The following is a 19,874-nucleotide window of genomic DNA, read 5'->3' on the forward strand; positions in this document are numbered from 1 at the left end:
GAGTCTGCTGTCGTGGGGTGATGGGCAAATGACACACATGTCTGTATATATGTGCTCATATACATCAGTGCATGCTCACAATCCTGATTTTGCCAATTGTACAAGCGTTAAGTACTTGTTGTTAGTGTCATAATTCTTTAAAGAAGAAATCAAGTTTATATGTGTCTTGGTGAGTGTCGCTTTTTCTCCTCATTTGAATAACTCACACTTTTACGCCGAACTTGTAAGACCTGCAAGCATAATAAAATGTCATTTTGCAGGAATGAATGGATATTAAATGACTTACCTGAAGAGTATATGAAGAAAATATGTTTCCCCATTGATTCTTAAATTAACGATGAATGATGTTTCCTGAATATTTATTTCCCTATATTTACAGTGCTACGTTTGTTTTTCTTCAAAGTTTAAAGAAGAAGAGTGACTTTCCTTCGGTTGTGATCGTGCTGTTTGCTTTGAAGGCACAGCTGTGGCATGCCGGCTGTGTTCTGTACCCAGCCGTGGTAAAGTGGTTCTCAGTGGCTCTGATGGAACAGAGGCCAGTTGGCTTTGTGGCGGGAGCACAGCACTTGTGCAGTTTGGATTTCTGCTGTTTTCTGTCTCGGTTGTTGCTAATAGATAGGTGACAGTTTACGGTATTTGTGACATTTGTTGAATGAGTAAGCGAATGGATGAATGCACAGAGAAGGCCTTGCGTGCTGTTCTAGTTTCTATCCCCTGGAGCATCCGCTGTGCAGCAGCAGTGTTTCTTGCCGAAGCATACGTGGAGCGCCGTGGTCTACACCCAGGTGTGGTGGGGTGAGGGCTCCCCGACTGCCGTCGTGAGGTGGCATTCAGAGGAGTCGCCATTAGCAGCCTGCCAGTTGCCTTGTGTTTTATTATTTTTTATGTTTCACTGCTATTTACTGCTGTGATGCTGTGAGTACGGTACAAATTTCTGTTTTGTGCGGGACCTTCCTATCTCACCTCAGATGGAAGAGGGCCCTCGGTTGCCCTGTTTACACACTGGGTGTAATAAAATCCAGTCTTAGGTGCGGAGGGCTGCTCCTGCTTGTGTGATAGCATTCTGAAAGGTCCTCAAGTTCTTAACGAGGAAGGAGGCCCTAAGGAATTAAATCACAGAACCTTACATTGGAAATAGTAACGGCGGGGATTTGGAAATTGTCCTCAGCTTCTTCTTCTGAACTCGTGTCTAACGTCATCTCGGGGTGGGTGCTGTCGGCACTGATGTTCCATCGCTGTCTTTTTTTCCTCTGTGTCATAGTCTTTAGATCTGTGCTGTCACATAGGGTAGCCACTGGCCACGTGTGGCTCTTTAAATTAAATGAATTAAAGTTAAATTCAGTGTAAAAGTCAGGCCCTCAGTCGTACTGGCCACATTTCAACTACTCAGTAGTCACATGTGGCTAAATGAAGACCTTTCTAGACAATGAAGGTACAGTGCGGAAAGCTTTATCAGATGGGAGATGGTTAGCTAGATTTTTGCCTAACAGGTATTCCAGGAAAGAGAGGGAGGGGAAAATACCTCAAGTCTGAAGAAGAGAAATTTCAAACCAAGTGACTAGAACAGTGAATAAAAATTCAGCACATCAAAAAAATTACTACATGAAGGCTCATCATCGTGTCATTTTAGAAAATCAGGGATAAAGGCAGTATCTAAGCACTTTCTGGATTTAAAAAAAAGTCATAGGAAGGATTTTGAATCAGAATGACATCATATTTCTTCAGTTAGAAAACAGACTGAGCTTAGAATTCTATGAAAATTTATTTTCACTCAGAATTTTGAAGTCATTCCCTCCCTGGTTGTCAATTAAGAGTAGCATAAAGTGGTTTTCCATGTTCAGGCTATCAGTATAATTTAGCTCTCATACATCACTTCTCAGGAAGCTACTAGAGAATGGGTCCCATCAGAACGAGAGAGTAATCCAAGAAAGGGGAAGATTTGGGGTCCCAGAAACAGAAAGAGGCAGAAGGAATTCTCAGGATGCTGGTGTGATCTCGGGGCATCTGCTCTGAGCCGACCCCCCTCTGACAAGTACAGACTGGAGCAGAGACCAGAGGAAGGTCTGGTGTGTATGCATTTGGGGAGAGGGGGGTGGGGGTGAGGGCAGGATAGACATGGAACTGACAGATTATCCGAGTTAAACATTGAAAGGTTGTGGAGGGTGTTGGAGGAATTATCAAAGAAGATAAACCAGAGGCAACTAATAATCCCAGGAAAACGTAAGAGTTGCGTAAGAGAGGGTCATAATCCCACTGTACCGCTTGCTCAGCGGGGCCGACGCCATCGTCACAATAATACGAGTGCCGTCTGGATTTAACCCCCATGTTACACTGTTGGGGAAGCGTGGGAGGGTAAGTCCAGGATTGGTGATCGCAATTTAAAAAGCCAAAATTCCTCTTCCATGTGTGAGAAAATCAAGTTAAGTGGTATCTGGTGTTGATAGGATACATTATAAGCCGCTTACGTAGAAACATGGGAGTCCGTACTAGGCAGCACTGCCAACAACAGAAGCAGCTCTAAGGTTTGAAAGTGGTTGCTCTGTGAAGTAGCATTGAGGATAGCTGGTGCTGGAAAGCTTGCAGTGAAAAAGGAGGAGTCTTTCGCCTCCCCTGTGTACGTGTGTCACTTTGAAAAGAATAAAAACGGTTTGGAAAATGGAAGTATACAGTATATATACCTTGGGCAGAATTACAGAAATTTTAGTACGGTTCAGATTCGGGGTTCTCAGCCTTGGGGATACTAACATTTGATCCAAATCATTCTTTGCGGAGGGGGCGCTACGCTGCGTGCTGTGGGATGTTTCTCAGCCTCCCCGGCCTCACCAGATGCCAGTAGCATTCTTCCCCGGAGTCCTGGCAACTAAAAATGTTACCACACGTTGCCCGGTGTCCTGGGGTTGGGGCAGGGGGGCGAAATCAGCGCCATTTGAGAAGCACCGATTTAAAGGATTTAAAATCTGGTATGGAATGAATCATCTCAATATATGAAAACACTGGTCAGCACAGTATGGGTAATGCAGGAAACAGCAGCTTCATCACGAAGAACTTGAACCCCATACGGAGCAAATGAAGTGCTTTGGAATCCTCTGGTACCGTGAACCGCTGCAGCCCACCCCTGCCTTTGGGACCAGAATGTGTCTTAGCCCCTGGCTCTTGGCCCAGTTAATTCAGGGCTCAGTGAAAAAAAGAAAAGGAGTCAGGAGGAAACCGCGGCTCCTCTGTCATGCACCGTGGCTTCGGAAAACATACTTTAGATTTTTCACATTATTTTCAGGATGATACAACTGAATTTCTCCAGAGTGGAAATGTTAATCATTATGGCAACTTTGGGGGAAAAAATGCGCGCTTTGGATATATTTCTCTGCTCAGTTGGCTGCAGGACGAGATACATTCCTCCTATCTCCCCCCTCCCCTCCCTTCTTCCCTCCCCCACCAATTCTTTTGCAAGTTCTTGGTTCAGTTCCTTGCAAGGTGTTTTCCCTTAGAATTTACAAAGGAAGTCAACAGGAAAATGGTTCCTCAGGTTTTTTTTTTTTTTTTTTTTGATGTGGATGAAACCTCATAAATAATTTAATACCCTCATTTCACAGCTGAGGAATCTCTGGTTCAGAGAGTTTCTTATAATTAATTAGGAGCAAAGTGAGGCCTGTAACTCTGCTCCTCTTTTTTTTTTTTTAAACGTTTTCAGCTAAACAAATAAAATGCGTGTGCATGGTAATGCTGTGGAAGGAAGACGGAGCAGGGCAGTGAAATGGATCCAGCCTCTGGCATGTTTTGTCAGCACTTCCATACAGTTCAGGGTTCTGAGCGTGATCTGCCAGGAGCGTGTGCCCTTCCTTGTCAGCTTAGATAAAATGAAACAAAAGAAAAGAAGCCAGAAGCTCATGAGGGGCTCCTTAATTCCAATTCCTGATGGTCCAGACAGAGCCCCTGCGGGGGGGTAGGGGGTCTAGGATGATGCAGAAGCAAGTCAGAAAGGGAGGGCTCTGGTCCTCCAGTCTCCCCGCTCTTGTTGGGGGCAGTCCTGGAGCCAGGATGCACAACCACTGCAGCTGTCCTTACACTGGTGGCCCAAAGAGTGACGTTGGTCCATAGTGCGCGGGCGGCTCCTTCCTCCCTCTGCTGGATTGAGGCAGCCGCATTCTCTTCACGGATCGGCCCTCCGGTACTCTTGTTTGCTGTCAGCATCCTCATTCCTAAGTACCACGATAGCAAGAGCATCCCCCGGCCGGTATTTTGGGAAACCTCTGTACCTTCCTCTTGCTCCCGTTCGTTGCCTCCAGTACCACTCAAGCAGTAGCCCCTTTCTCTTCTACGTTGCCTGACTTCTTGCGCCAACAAGTGCCACCTCCTCCGTGAAGCCTCTCTAGATTTCTTACATTTGGAGAAGACGGCGTGCCTGAGTCCTGGTCATCCTGTCAGCCGCAGTCGTCCTTGTACTCCATCTCAGTAGCAGTTATTTGCTAGTCTTTGCCTGATTTTTGAGAGACGGCTGTCGCTAGAAGCCAAGGACACCACACTATTTTGGATTTCCTCCTACTTTGCTGTACTCTGCTCTGTCTCATTGGCCTGGTCCTTCTCAGGGTTCAGTGGTCAGTATATATAATATGTATATAATCGACTATATTATATATATAGTCGATTATATAATATATAGTTGATTATATCACATATATAATCGACTATATGTATTACATATATGGTTGACTATATATATAACATATATAGTCAATTATATATATTATATATATAGTCGATTATATATATATAATCTATTCTTTTTCAGATCCTTTTCCATTACAGGTTATTACAAGATATTGAATATAGTTCCCTGTGCTCTACAGTAGGTCCTTGTTCTTTATTTCATATATGGTAGCGTGTGTCTGTTAATCCCAAACTCCTAATTTATCCCTCCCCCCTTCTCCCTTGGGTAACTGTAAGTTTATTTTCTATGTCTGCGAGTCTGTCTCTGTTTTGTAAGTTCATTTATATCATTTATTTATTTTTTATTTATTTGTTTTTATTTACTTATTTTTGCTGTGCTGCACGGCTTGTGGGATCTTAGTTCCCTGACCAGGGATTGAACCCAGGCCCTCGGCAGTGAAAGCTCTGAGTACTAACCACTGGACTGCCAGGGAATTCCCTGTGTCCGTCTTTTAGATGCCACATGTAAGTGATAGCGTATGATACGTGTCTTCCTCAGTCTGACTTACTTCACTCAGCATGGTCATCTTGAGACCAGTGGTTCTCACAGGGGCGAGTATGCCCTCCAGGGGACACGGGCAGTGTGGGTCAGTTTTGGTTGTCACCTCTTGGGAGGATGGGGGACTCCTATCGGTGTCTAGTGGGAAGAGCCTGGGCTGCTGTCCAGGATCCTGCGGCGTAGAGGATGGCCCCACCGCAGACACAGCGGTCTCATCTAAGCGCCAGCAGTGCCGAGGATGAGAAGTCCTGCATCCGATGCGCCCATCCAGGCCCACGGCTTCAGAGGTCGTGGTTAATGCCGGACTTAACTCTGTGACTGTGACCTCTCCCACTTGCTGAGACCTGTGTGTTTAACCACCTAGTTAACAGCCTGCTTGGAGAGCCGATGGGCAGTTTCAAAGTTCACATCTTAAAAGACTCTTGATTTCTCTTCCGCTCAGGCTTCGTGCCTCCTGGGCAATGGCCCCACCTTCCAGCTTTTGCTCAAGCTCTGAACCTAGAAGTCGTCCTTGCTTCTTCCGTCCCCTCCCCAGCACACCTCCGCCCTACCGGTGCGTCCTCCGGGTCACACCTCCAGACACCTCAGACGCTGCGCATCCCTCTCCCTCTCGTCTCTCATCCTCCCCACCTGCACTTTGTGAGCCACTGTGTTCCTCTGCTGAGCAAGAGATTCCCTGGGTTTTGTTCTAAGAACGATGGGAGCCCCTGAAGGTTGTTAAGTAGAAAGATGGTCGCATTTTCTTTTCTCGTTCAGTCTGGCGCTGGGTGAAGGGAGGTCAAGAAGAAAGGATCAGACTCCTTTCCAAGGGCTGCAGAGTCCTCCGTGATCCAGGACCTGCGATCACTCACTTCTGCTGCCCAGTGCACTGGCCTTCCTCCCTGGCTCCCAGTCGCCAAGGTCGATCTCGCCACGGGACATTTGCACTTGCTGGCCACTGTCACTCCCATTCAAGGGCTCCCTCCTCATAGAGCTCCATCCCAGGCCCCCGTGTAAACTCAGCTCCTTGTCTGCTGGTCACTTGTCTCCCACGACCAGTTTGAGCGTCGTCACTTCTCTCCTGTTAAACGGTCTCGTGAGTTTTCTGACGAGTTTACTGTCACTGATCTCCCCTCACTGGGATTCCCCCTATCCCCCCTTTTCACTGTCCGGCCGGGTAAGTGTCACATGACGGCCGACCTCAGGTGTCCCGGAAACCGGGGCAGCCCTGAGCAGCGTTTCCGCTTTCCACAGGACCGGGCGTGTCGTTCTCAGTAAGCGTGTGCTGAGTTGCGTTGAATCTAGAAATACCTGTGTTGTCACTTAGCGTGTTTTAGGATGCTAGAGAAAACTGGGAGATGGGGTAGATGTTTCAGTTACTGGAACTCCCTGCTGATGTGATCACAGTCGGTTCTCAGATAGTGAGACTTTTGAACAGCTTTGTGTGTGCGGACAGTCACATCATGTGCTTTACATAGAGACGTAAGCCTGCAGTTCACCTACGGTGGTTGTCTACCATCTGACGCTGTTATTATTTCAGCTTCCTCAGAGCTCCTATTTCAGAAGTCTGCCTGCTTCGGGAACGGTCGAGAATGTATTCGAGATGTCTTCGTTGATATGTTTTGCCTGACTTTGGGTATTTTTTTCATTGACAGGTAACTGAAGACAGAAAACAGGCCTAAAAAATAAACCCTCGAGGGAAGAAGGGATTTGCCTACGTTTGGCTCTGAGTAAGTGGAATTGTAACATGGATTCTTTCTTATTCCGTAATGAATATCCTGTCAACCGCTCCACGTTTTCTGGGCTTAAAAATTAACTATTACTGTATGGCTGTGCTTACCGGAAACAGGGATTTCCCAGGATTTCTTGTAAGAGGAGATTTGGTGACCAGAACATGCTTTCTGTCTGCGTCGGCACTTCGCAGCAAGCTCCTATATTTTATTTAGCTCCTGGAAGTCAGAGATTTTAGGAGAGAGAAAGGGAGATGGTTGTTAAGGTGCGTGTGCTTTCGAGGGAGGCGTCGTCGCGGCTGTGTTTTCCCATGTGCATTTCAGGTACGTATTTTTCCAAAGATGGCTGCTTTACGATAAACAGAGCTTTTTGACTCTTGCGCCTTTCACAGGCTCCCTTTGTCTTGCATGTGCCTCTCAGAACGTATTTGGAAAATGACAGGCATCCACTGCTTGTGGACCAACCAGAATTTTCCATAAAAACCTCGTTTGGCACTACTGTGAGGCAACGTGGCCTGTGCTGTAGGCCCCTGGGGAGGCGTTTTCCTGCTGTCTGAGCCCCACGTGGACCGTTGTGAGGGGTACAGAGAACCCAGACTCACCGAGAGCAGGGCCGTCTGGGTTCTGGGGTTGCCATCTTGGCTGCTGTATTTCACCCAGTTTACAGCGAGGCCCGATTCTCACCCACGTCAAGAGCATCCTTTTCAGACCACCTTTTATGAAAGTCTCCTGTTTCTGGGATGACCATCCTTTGAATCTGTTGCTTCTGGAGCACTGTGGAGTATACCAGGATGTGTGAGATGTGTCTTGTGTTTTGGGGTGAGGGATTACAGGTGCTGGAAAGCCGTGGTGGGCATGGGGTGTGCCATGGGTGGTGCAGACATCTCCTGCTCTGGGAATTCCTAGGAAGGGTCTGTTAGCCTGTGCTAGAGCAGCTGAGGAAGGCTGGACCTTTCTCTTCAAAGGGACACTTGGATTGGGTTCGGTGCTGCACGGGATTTCAATACATACTGAGGAAATGCGTTCTAGACGGGGGCTCTGTGGGCAAAGGTGAGGACTCAGGAATAAGAAAGCTTTTTCTTTTTTTAGGGAAAAGTGGATAAGCCAGCCTGGTGGAATGCAGGGGACTGGGGGGAGGGGCAGAAGAGGTATAAGGAAGAGGCAAGGACTCTGAACTTGACCCTGTCTGCACAGTGCCTAAAGGACACTGATTCGGATTCTCTCAGCATTAGAGCTGCCATGTTTGTGCACCAAAGGTGACCTTTAGAACCAGCCCCCACGGGTGAAGGAGGATGAGTGTATCGTGGCAAAATACTTCTATAACACCTTACTGTGTGCCAGACATCGCCGTAGTTTGGTTAACAACTTTATTGAGTCATAATTCACACAGCTGACGATTCACCCATCTGGAGTGCACATACAATTCAGTGGTTTTCAGGGTATTCACAGAGTTGTGCAACCGTCACAGTTGATTTTAAAGCATTTCATCCCTCCCCAAAGAATCTCATACACGTTAGGAGTCACTCCCCATTCCCACCTCCCCCAGCCCCTGATCACCACCGGTCTACGGTCAGTGCCTGGGGATCTGCTCATTCTGGACGTTTCATGTAAATGAAGTAAATCACGTAACGTGTGCTTTGTGACTGTTTCTTTTTTACGTAGCATAACGTTTTCAGGTTTCTTTGTAGCATTCCTTTTGTTTGCCGAGTAACGTTCCATTGTATGAATACACCACATTTTGTTTATCTGTTCATCAATCACACACCGTTATTTTTGAGGCTTCTATTTTGAAGTAATGTTAGACTCAAAAAGAGGCTGCAGAAATAGTACAGTGACGTCTAGAGCACCCTCCTCCGCCTTCCCCGGCTGATAACATCTTACGTGAAGGTACTGCTTACCAAGAGCAGGAAATTTGACATCGGCACTGTTGACACAAATGCAGACCTTATCTGGATTTTAGCAGTTCTTATGTGCATGCATGCGTGTGTGTGTGCATGTGGACAGTATATGAAATATGATCACGTGTAGGTTAGAGCAGCCCCCATTGTAATCTGATGCAGAACTCTTCCATCAGCACGGGGAAAGCTCCTTATGCCCCGTCTGTACGGTCACCCTCTCCAGCTCCTGGCGGCAACTGGCTTCTCCGTCTCTGTAATTTCATCCTTTCAAGAATGTTCCGGAAATGGACTCATGCAACGTGTGGCCTTTTGAGACTGCCTTTAGGGACTTAGCGTCCAGCACTTCAGATCCATCCCGGATGTTGTGTATTACTGCCAGCGCCTGCCTCGTATTCCACAGTCTGGATACACCAGTGTGTCTTTATCCACTCATTCATTGAAGGGCGTTTGGGATCTCCCTAGTCTGAGGCTACGACACACAGAGCTGCCGTGAACACCCAGGCACAGGTTTCGGTGTGAGCCAGATGCTGGTTTCCGGCCCCGTTTATTCCTCACGCCGTCCGGCGAGGTCGGTGCCGCTGTCGCCTCTGTTGTCCAGAGAAGGAGGCTACGGCACAGAGCAGCCCTGGGTCTCCCCGGGTCACGTGGGCAGTGCTGGAGCTGCCGAGCTCAGAAGAGGCAGCGATGGCACTGGGCTTCGCCACCCTCAGGACGCTGCTCAGGAGAGAGTCCTGGCCCGGCTGATGCGGAGAGCAAGCCACCCCGCGTCCCCCACCAAAGAGAAGAGCGCCAGCGTCAGGGCTGGGATCTGAGCCGCCGCTGGGGATGGATTCCTTTCGTGGACAGAAAGAGACCCACCTCGGAGGGAGCTAAGCCCGCTGTCCCGCTGAGCTGCTTCCCCCTTTGGAGGCCTCTGTGTGCGGTCGGGGTGGAGGGTCAGGCACCTGGGAACCTGGGGAAGCCCTGCAGGCGTTGTCAGCTCTCGGGGTGATGGAAGGCAAAGCCACCATCCACGGGGCACGCACCCACGTTCGTGCTGCCGAGAGCCACCTGGCTGCGCTCCCAGAGCCGCTGCCCGTGCGCGTCTGCGGGAGCTGCCTTCAGGGGCTGCTCGCTGCCACCTGGATCAGGCATCCAGGCAGAGAGAGGCTGAGTAGTGTCCTCTGTTCTGCCCTTTGTCACTGTCGTTGTAGTGCAAGGACAGAGGGAGGAGAGGAGAGCCCTCCTGCTTCCATCACCCGCGCCTCTGGCCCTTCTGGGAAGCTGCTTCGATCCTCTGAGCCTCGGTCTTCTTTTCTGTACAACGAGGAGGTTAATCCCTGCTTCGTAGTGTTTCGGTACAACGTGTGCAACATTGTCTTGATCACGTGGAGTCAGTGCACATTCCTGTTCTTCCTCCTGCCCTTTCCCCACTTCCCCTGCTGTATTCACAGTCTGGAAGTGATGGAGAACCCCAGTGTACACAGTGTTTGCTCTGGAGCTGCGTTCTGTGTGTGCGTGTGTGTGTGCGTGTGCGTGCGTGTGTGTGCGTGTGTGCACGTACATGCGTGTTGCTTATTCTAAGCACCTGCCTTCTGCTTTCTCATTTTTCTCTGCTGTTTTTTTTTTTTTTTTCTTTTTTTTGGTAGGGGGTTCCTAGTAACTGGAATGGGTGGCCAGTTCTCACCAATTCCTTTCTATTCATAAAATCCAAGAAGGGCTCAAATGAGCCCAGTAGCTGTCATTAAAAGGAGCCTGACTCTGAGAGAAGTGGTTCCCTGGAGCCCGGAGAGTTTCCTATTAGAATTAATTAGAACTGGACACAGTAACAAGGACAAAACAGTGTCTTTTGTGGATCTCATCTGGGTGGACCGTTGTGTTAAAGACCAAACCGGTTGCAGGGGTTTTCATACTAAGTTGGTGCAGGTGGCAGCCCGGGGAGGGGTGGGGTTTGTTCAGCAGGCCTGGGGTGCCATGGGCTAGAGTGGGGTGTTGCTCATTTGTCTTATCGAAAGCCACAAAGCGTCCCGGGTGCCCTCGGAACCATAGCCCGTTGATTTAAAGACGTGCATTCCATGTGGTAGAACGATTGCATTTTCTGTGGTCTCCAGCTGATGAAAAGTGCCTGATGAGGTGCTGTTTGATAGCGTGATTCAGCCCTTCCTTCCTCCCTTGCGATCCTCGGTTCAGATTTATTCCGTGTACTTTTCTTTCAAACAACGTTTGTCGTCTTGAATGCCCGGAACACACAGGTAGAGCCCCACAGACACTCCCTCCCTCCAGGTTATCAGGAAAACTGCTTTCCGCGGAGAAGCTACTCCTTTCCTCTCGAACCCACACAGGCTGGGCGAGGGCCGTCGCGAGCAGCCATGTCCCAGCTGAGGGATTGAAAGTCTGGTGAGCTTCTGCACGATGGAATCTGATGCAAAGAGACATTACGTTCTGATTAATTAAATTCAAGAATAAGCTCTTGAAATTGGCTGTCGGTTCTGGTTGTAAACTGGCCCGAAAATGAAGAGACGTTTCTGACATCTGTTGCTACTTCTGGCTCTTGTACCAAATCAAAGTATGTTGTTTTTCTGAGTGTTTCCTTTTGGTTTTCCTTGTAAACATGGGTGGTTCCCAGAGATCTCTTTCTTGGTGTAGGACAGTGGCTCTCAAGTGGGGGCCGTTTTTTACCCCCAGGGGACACTTGGCAAAGTCTAGAGACATACTTGATGGTCACATTTGATTGATTTGATTGGGGGTGTGTGTGATACTGGTGTCAAGGGATGCTGCCAAACATCCCACAATGGACAGGACAGTCTCCCGCACCCCGTCACACACCAAAGGAGTGTCTGGCCCCAGATGTCAGTAGTATGAGCTTGGCTGCTTTGGGAGTTGGCCCCAAACTTGGCACGTATTGAATATCGCCCTCTGTCTTCTTTCACAGTAGTGTGGTGGCTGTCGGCATTTACTCTGAAGCACCGTGGTCAGGAGCTTTTGATCCTCCTACGATGTCATGAATACGCAGTGTGACTATACTTTTAGAAAAGAATATGCTTGGATTTCTGTTCCTAAATTCTGTTTTCCTTTGCAGGAAGAAATACATTTTTGACAGTGTGATGGTATGTGTCAATTCATAGGCATCAGTTCACTTCAACTTCATTTAACTTATAGTCTGTTAGAAAGTTTGCGTAATTTATTTTTTATGGTCAGTAATAATTCTAGATCTTATTACTTAGAATAATTGCAGGGAATTTCCTGGTGGTCCAGTGGTTAGGGCACGGCGCTTTCACTGCCCAGCGCCCAGGTTCGATCCCCCGGTTGGGGAACAAAGATCCCACAAGGCATGCTGCACGGCCATCAGGAAAAAAAATTGTGGGATCCTCCAAGTTCCTACTTATTGATTGTTTGATTGATTGATTGATTGGCTGTACCACGAGGCATGCGGGATCTTAGTTCCCCGACCAGGGATCCAACCTGCGCTCCCTGCAGTGGAAGCTTGGAGTCTTAACCTCTGGACCACCAGGGAAGTCCCCAAGTTCCTACTTTTATAAGATTTCTCTGTGCACAATTAGCAAATTTTTAAGGGAACCCCCGACATGAAAATAGTCCTCCACAAGACTGTAACTGAAAGTTCATGCCTTTACTTAATAGCTATTTAAGTCACATTGACAAGGGATTATTTTTTATAGTGATAATATGCGTAACGTATAATTTACCATCCTAGCCATTTTTTCCCAATAGGTGACAGTTTTATTTCCCATCTTAACCATTTTGAAATGTACAGTTCGGTGTCGTTAAGTATGTTCACATGGTTGTGCAGCCGCCCACGTGCAGAGCTTTTTTCACCTTCCCAAACTAACACTCTACACGCATTAAACAACTCTCTATTCCCCTCTCCCAGCCCGTGGCACCCACTGTTCTCTTTATGTCTCTGAATTTGACTGTTCTAAGGACCTCGTATAAGTGGAATCATATAAGATTTGTCCTTTCGTACCTGGTTAATGTCACCCAGTGAAATGTCTTCACAGTTCAGCGATGGTGTACACGTGTCAGAACCGTTTCCCTTTTTGTGTCTGAATAATGTTCCATTGTGTGCGTGTGCACCATAGTTTGTGTATCCCTTCCCCCATCGACGGATAGTTGAATGGTTTACAAAGAACTATTTTAAAGTCGGGTCCCTTTATGTCTGACTTGTGACCACTGTTTAGACATAGAAAGTGTTCCAGGCAGTGTGTGGGGAAATGATGAGGTATGCACACGGAACACTCCAGAATCTTCCTTGTACTCTTCCTCAAGTACCCTTAACACATTTCTCTGCTGATGTAGGAACTGCCTTCTGAGATGAGCTTATATGTTCATCCCACCTGCCTCGTTCCCTTCCACAGGAGAGAGCAATAGAAGTATTTTGATGGGTAGCAGAAGTGTTCAGAATGGTACCCTGTGCCAGCCCACGTTCCACCGTGCTCTCTCTTTTTTTTTTTTTTTTTTTTGTGGTACGTGGGCCTCTCACTGTTGCAGGCTCTCCCGTTGCGGAGCACAGGCTCCGGACGCACAGGCTCAGCGGCCACGGCTCACGGGCCCAGCCGCTCCACGGCATGTGGGATCTTCCCAGACCGGGGCACGAACCCGCGTCCCCTGCATCGGCAGGTGGACTCTCAACTACTGCGTCACCAGGGGAGCCCTAAGTTTTTTTTTTTTTTTAATATATTTATTTAATTTATTTATTTTTGGCTGCGTTGGGTCTTCGTTGCTGCGTGCGGGCTTTCTCTAGTTGTGGAGAGCAGGGGCAACTCTTTGTTGCAGTGCACGGGTTTCTCATTGTGGTGGCTTCTCTTGTTGCGGAGCATGGGCTCCACGCATGTGGGCTTCACTAGTTGTGGCTCTTGGGCTCAGTAGTTGTGGCTCATGGGCTCTAGAGCGCAGGCTCAGTAGTTGCGGCGCACGGGCTTAGTTGCTCTACCTGTGGGATGCATGTGGGACCTTCCCGGACCAGGGCTTGAACCCGTGTCCCCTGCCTCAGCAGGTGGATTCTTAACCACTGCGCCACCAGGGAAGACCTCCATCCACTTTGAAGACGTTTTTCTGTGTGACGACATAGTGTTTGGTTTACAAAACGTATGTTCCTCTAAAACACCAAATCTAAGCTCCCAGTGTGTTTTCAGCTGAGTCTTGTCACAGCGTTTACTGACATACAATATTGTCACTGTGCGTTCGGTAGCTGTTCGTCTTTGTCAGCGGATGTAGGTAGAATATTAATCTTGTATGAAATTCAGATAAGCAGGGAGCAGGTGGATTTATGGCTCTCAAAACCTGTAAACTCTGCAGCTGTGGTGAGTTCTTGAACTGTGAATAAAGAAATTCTGGACTGTGGCTAGCAAGGGCTGGCGTGACCCGATTTGCCACAAAATACATCACCCTGTCAGGGATCTGTTTCTTGCGATGTGTCTTCTCTGGTTTGCTGCTGATGCTGTGATGCTGCAGCCGTGGGCTCCCTTTGAGAGCAGAGTGAGATGCCTCCTTCGTGTAGTAGCCCGGGCATGGGCAGAGCTGCTCCGCACCCCCGGGAGGCTTCGGGGGCCCAGTGGCTAAAGCACGTTTTCGCGTCCATTTAGTGTCTGGAGGTTGAGGAGTGTCCGCACCACAGGCTCTGTGTCAGCCAGATAGGGTGCACGCGAGGCTTGGCGAGCGGGCGCCCCTCCCGGTGTCACAGGACTGCAGCGCCTGCAGGACGCACGGAGTGGGGTGTACCGGGCCGTGCACGGATTTTGGGAATGGCAGCTGAATTACTGCATTTTGGAATCCCAGAGTCATGGCTGGGACAGACTTCCTGCCCCGTGTGTCCATGTCCCCCAGCAAGAAAGATTGTTCCTTGGAGAAAGTGCAGAAACGATTGTGAAAATGTTCCCTTCTGTTGATACTGCAGAAGTGATTATCAAAAGTGAGTGCCCCTGCCCCCCCCCCCCACACACACACACACACTTCCCTAGAGTGGGAACATCCCCTGCTTGCTGACTGCCTCCACTGTCTCAGAGAAGGAATGAGCTGTGTGAGTGCATTTGCGATTCATCGCCCAGGCTGGATGGCTTGCAGACACTTCAGCCAAAGCCACGTTTTCCAGCAGCTTTATTGAGGTATAATTCATGTCCATCAAATTCACCCCCTTAAAGTGTATGATTTGATCGTGTTTAGGGTATTCACAGAGCTGTACAGCCGTCACCACAATCTAATTTCAGAGTAATTTCAGTACCCCCGAAACAAACCCCATACCCCTTAGCAGTCACTCGGCATTCCTTCCTCGCTCTCCCCAGCCCCTGGCAACTGCAGATCTGCTTTCTGTCCCCGTGGATTTGCCTGTTCTGGACTTGTCGTATAAATGGAATCATACGATACATGGCCTTTGGTGACTTGTTGCTTTCACTTTGCATAATGTGTTCAAGATTTCGTGCGTGCCGCAGCCTGCGTCAGGGCTTCATTCCTTTTTATAGCCAAACAATACTGTTTCATTGTGGGGCTAGACGCTGTTTTGTCCATCCATCCATCCGTTGATGGACATGGGTTGTTTCCACAGTTTGGCCACGGGAATCATGCTACTGTGAACATTCCGGTACAGGGTTTTGTATGGTTGTGTGCAAAAGTAAGATCAAAATGACCCAGTGAACCATTTGCTCTCAAAATATTGGATCGGCCAGAAAGATGTTAGATGTTCCATAAGAGGTTACGGAAAACCCCGAGCAAACCTTTTGGCCAACCCGATAATAAAGGGAGGTTTGTAAGATGAAAATGTAGTTTTCCAAGTTAAGGATTTTTAAGATAAGTATCCTTGTAAATGTGTGTTTGTCTTTTAGCACCTGCCCCGTCCCCCAAAGTATAGCACAACAGGGCTCTTTGAGGTTTAGAAGGTGTTGTGTCCTTCCCTGGGTTGGGACAAACCGGGGCCCGTGATGAGTGCGCTGTACCCAGGAATCACGGTATAGCACAACAGGGCTCTTTGAAGTTTAGAAGGTGTTGTGTCCTTCCCTGGGTTGGGGTAAACCGGAGTCCATGATGAGCGCGCTGTACCCGGGAGTCACTCGGACGCTGTGTGCTGGGTAAACCGGGGCCCGTGATGAGTGCGCTGCACCCAGGAATCACTCGGACGCCGTGTGCTGGGTAAACCGGGACCCGTGATGAGTGCGCCGTACCCAGGAGTCACTCAGATGCCATGTGCTGGGTAAACCGGGGCCCATGATGAGCACGCCGTACCCAGGAGTCACTCGGACGCCGTGTGCTGGGTAAACTGGGGCCCGTGATGAGCGCGCTGTACCCGGGAATCACTCAGACGCCATGTGCTGCGCATTTGGGCAGATACCAGGCCTGCTGAAGGCGGTGCAGTATTGAAACAGGTTTGTAGATGGACCTGGACGACTCCAGCAGCGCAAAACTGGGAGCAGGCTCCTCAGGAAAGGTTGGGTAACATGATGAGATGCCGCAGTTCGTCTGAGTGGGTCCACATAGCTTGTTTGGATGAGGTAGGTTCAACCACTTTCCTTTAACCCAGACTATATTTTTAGGCCAATCTAAATAGTTTCCAGGTGCGTACATTCTTCATTTATTTCATGTAAAGTTGGAATAAATGCCTTCTCTCTCGACTTCCTGTTTTTAAAAATACAGTTCTTAAAATTACCAACTTGTCCAAGAGTTCAGTGGTCATTTTGTAGAAATTCCCATTCTTTAAATCTTTAAGCACCACCACATTTTTTAAAATGCGTCATTCTTATTTTTCCAAGCCTAGATCGTCCATCGTGCCTGGTGGTAATTTGCCTCCCGGTCATTCTCTTCCTGAGGGAAGAGGTCTTCGAGAAGCATGCGCTCCGTTAGAACTGTAACGAACGCCGTCGGATGGCCTAGGGCAGCCGCCCCCCATAGAACTTCCGATGAAGATGGGGTCGTTCCACACCCGTGCCATCCGGTGGAGCGGCCACTGGCCCCGTGTGGGTCTGGAGCATTTGAAATGTGGCCAGTGTCCTGAGAAACTGGATTTTAGATTTATTTCATTTTAATTCATTTAAGATTAAAGAGCCCCACGTGGCCAGGGGTTACCCTTCGTGGACAGAACGGGTAGATCAGGAGCCTTATATGAAGGGTGAGTTCAGTGAGGCCCACAGTGGTGGCAGGAGACAAGGTCCGTCTGTAGAAGAGCCAGACTGACCTGGGCCTTTATCTGGCGCGGGGGGGATACCTGACCCCTTGAGAACAGTGGTTCTCTAGGGAGGTGACTTTGCGTTTGCTGCCCCTCCCCCTCCCCAGATATCTGGCAGTGTGGGGAGGCGCTTTGGGGTTGTCACAGCTGGGGGCAGGGGAGCTCCTGGCGTCTAGTGGGTGGAGGCAGGGATGCTGCTCTGCACCCTGTGGTGCACAGGACGGCCCCCCACGCAGAGTGATCTGGTCCCAGGTGTTACCAGCGCCTTGGGGGGGAAGCCCTGCTGCAGATTCGCGAGGCTGGCCGGGTCCTTCCACGTGGGCCGGGCGGCTGCGGCCACATCTTGTAAACGGCGAGGTGGAGCTTGGTCGCGGGCACGAAGCTGGGCAGGTGTGCAGCCCGGTGAGACCAAGGCGGGAGGCATGAGTGGGCCGTGCGCCTCCCATGTGCTGGCCCGCTAAGGGTACGGCTGGGAAGCTGGCGTTTGTCAGGGGTCAGCGTGCAAGTGTCCTTTTAGGTGGCAGAAGCCACAAAGCCCTCCCTGCTCTGCGCTGCATTCTCTCAAGTTGAATTACGGGAACGCTGCCCCTCCCTGGTCACCAGCGTGGCGGGAGACGGCCACGGGGCCTGAACGTGTCCTCGTCACTTCGGGTTTGGTGACTTACCCCTCCAAGATACTCAGAAAGCATTTGGGAAGGTCCTTTTTTGCCAACCAGTCTTGGCAATATCGAGCCCATATCCGCTGGGTAACCGCAGAGGAGCATACACCTCTCGTTAAGGGCCGTGAGTGAATTCTTAACAATGTTTCCTGGGGGGCTTCCCTGGTGGCGCAGTGGTTGGGAGTCCGCCTGCAGATGCAGGGGACACGGGTTCGTGCCCCGGTCCGGGAAGATCCCACATGCCGCGGAGCGGCTGGGCCCGTGAGCCATGGCCGCTGGGCCTGCGCGTCCGGAGCCTGTGCTCCGCAACGGGAGAGGCCGCAGCAGTGGGAGGCCCACGTTCCGCCAAAAAAAAAAAAAAAGAATGTTTCCTGGGTATAGTAAACGGCCCCGGCACGCACCCCAGCTGGAGGCGGTCCCAGCACCCCCAGCCCTCCCCCCCAAAGCAAACTGCTGTCGTGGGAGCTGGCCCTGGTCCCAAGAAGGATGGGGCGTCGTGAGCGATGCGTACACGTTTGAGGGTCGAGGCTGAGCCCTGCATCACGCCAAGCTGGAGGAAGCGGAAAGGAGCCCTGGGCGATGCAGGGCCGAAAAGGGCTCTGTCGGCGGTGCAGAGTGGAACGAGATGCTGCAGTCAGACAAGCGACGTCCTGTGCTCGAGCACAAACGGGTCGCCGCGGCAGGATGCAGGGGCAGCTTTGGCAGCGAGGCCGTTCCTGGCATCGTGGAACTGAATTGGCCGTTTTTTTTAAGGATACTGCAAAGTGTTGCGACCTCTGTCATCCTAAGGAAGCTCGGACAGCTTGCCAAACAGATAACATTGATAATAAGAGAAAAAAGAAAGGAAACCATGATGCTTTTGTTCTGTGGAAGTCATTTTTATCCTGTTTGCAGAAACCATAGATTTAAGTGGGACAGATGTGTCAGCAATTTAATAAGACAGTTATCCTAGGAGTTAAGTTGAAATCATTCACAAAAATCAGCTCCCTGGCAAACTTGAAACCCCAGGGGGATTTTGGATCCTACTTAATGTAAAATTCCTTACGGCAGAGGCTAGCAGGCGTGTTGTCACAGTTCCAGGCAGTTTATTTATTTATTTATTTTCCCCTAAGTATTTGTGAATGTATGAATTACTCTGTGTGCCAAGCATGGAAAATAAAACCACAGAGAGGGGGAGGGCAGTGTCAGATAAATTCCTTTTCAGCAGAGAATCGAGGCGTCTTGTTATAACAGAATCCATCTCCACAGCAACGTGATGCAAGGAGCTGTAACAGAGCTGAACTTTGCGGACTGTGTCTCCACGGTCGATGCGTTGGGAAGCCCGCCCAGGCATCGTCGCAAGCTCCAGTCTTAAATTGGGTGTGAAAGGGGCTTTAGGACACCTGCCTGTGGAGTAGCGAAGGCACAGCTTCTAGGATTCCGATTTTACGTCTTCTAGGGACTGGCCTTGACGTATCTTGGGTTGATGCTTACCGATAGAACTGGAAATCGGAACCAGAATAATTAGATTGACTTTTCAGATCCCGTATGTGAGCCGAGAAGGGACTCGAAAGCACGCCCTGTTTATTCTTGCAAGGCTGAGGGAGGAAAGGACGGGGCCGTGAGTCGCTAAGAGCCGGTTGTCATTTTCCTTTACGCAGCTCGGGATGCCCTCTGCGTTTGGGGGTTCCAGATCCGGCGGGTTAGGATCCCCGTGTGGCCAGGAAGAGAAGTGAGCGCATGGGACTGCTAGCTGGTTTACACTCTGACCTCCTCTCAACAGGTCAGCCTTTTAGTCCCTGCCCCGCGCTCCCCCCTCCAGAAGACAGCAGAGGAGGGAGCCCACAGCCATTTCACACGCTGGACGTGAGCACTGTTCTGCAACTGGGAGTGACAGAAGGTCGAGGAAGGGAACGGGAAGATGGAGATGACAGAGGGAATCTTTTAAGTGGGTTCATGAAAGTAAAGGGAGCCACACTGGTACCAGTGTTTTTTGTTTTTTGGTTTTTTTTTTCTGGCTGTGCCGTCTGGCATGCAGAATCTCAATTCCCTGACCAGGGATTGAAGCCATCCCCCTGCAGTCGAAGCACGGAGTCCTAACCCGTGGACCGCCAGGGAATTCCCTGGTACCAGCTCTGCTATTAGTTAAAATCATATTGATTTAACCCCTGTCATTATTAGTACTGCTACGGTTCTTGTTGCTCTTGGAGAAATTATCGCACATCCATCTTGAGTCCCTAGAAATGACAGCCCTGCTGAGTGAAAATGGTAAAGACCCCT

General features: G+C 49.6%; 1 protein-coding gene across 2 annotated transcripts in view; it reads left to right on the forward strand.

Annotated features, from left to right (window-relative positions):
- The window catches only part of TBL1X (transducin beta like 1 X-linked), a 228,298-nt gene that overhangs the window by 78,613 nt on the left and 129,811 nt on the right, over positions 1-19,874 (forward strand). For both annotated transcript variants that reach the window (XM_082864435.1, XM_082864436.1), the window contains exon 2: positions 6,838-6,912. The gene's annotated coding sequence lies outside the window, so the exon portion shown is untranslated. The remainder of the gene's footprint in view (positions 1-6,837; positions 6,913-19,874) is intronic.

Source organism: Leucopleurus acutus (assembly GCF_964270905.1).
Source record: "Leucopleurus acutus genome assembly, chromosome: X".
Classification (NCBI taxonomy): Eukaryota; Metazoa; Chordata; class Mammalia; order Artiodactyla; family Delphinidae; genus Leucopleurus; species Leucopleurus acutus.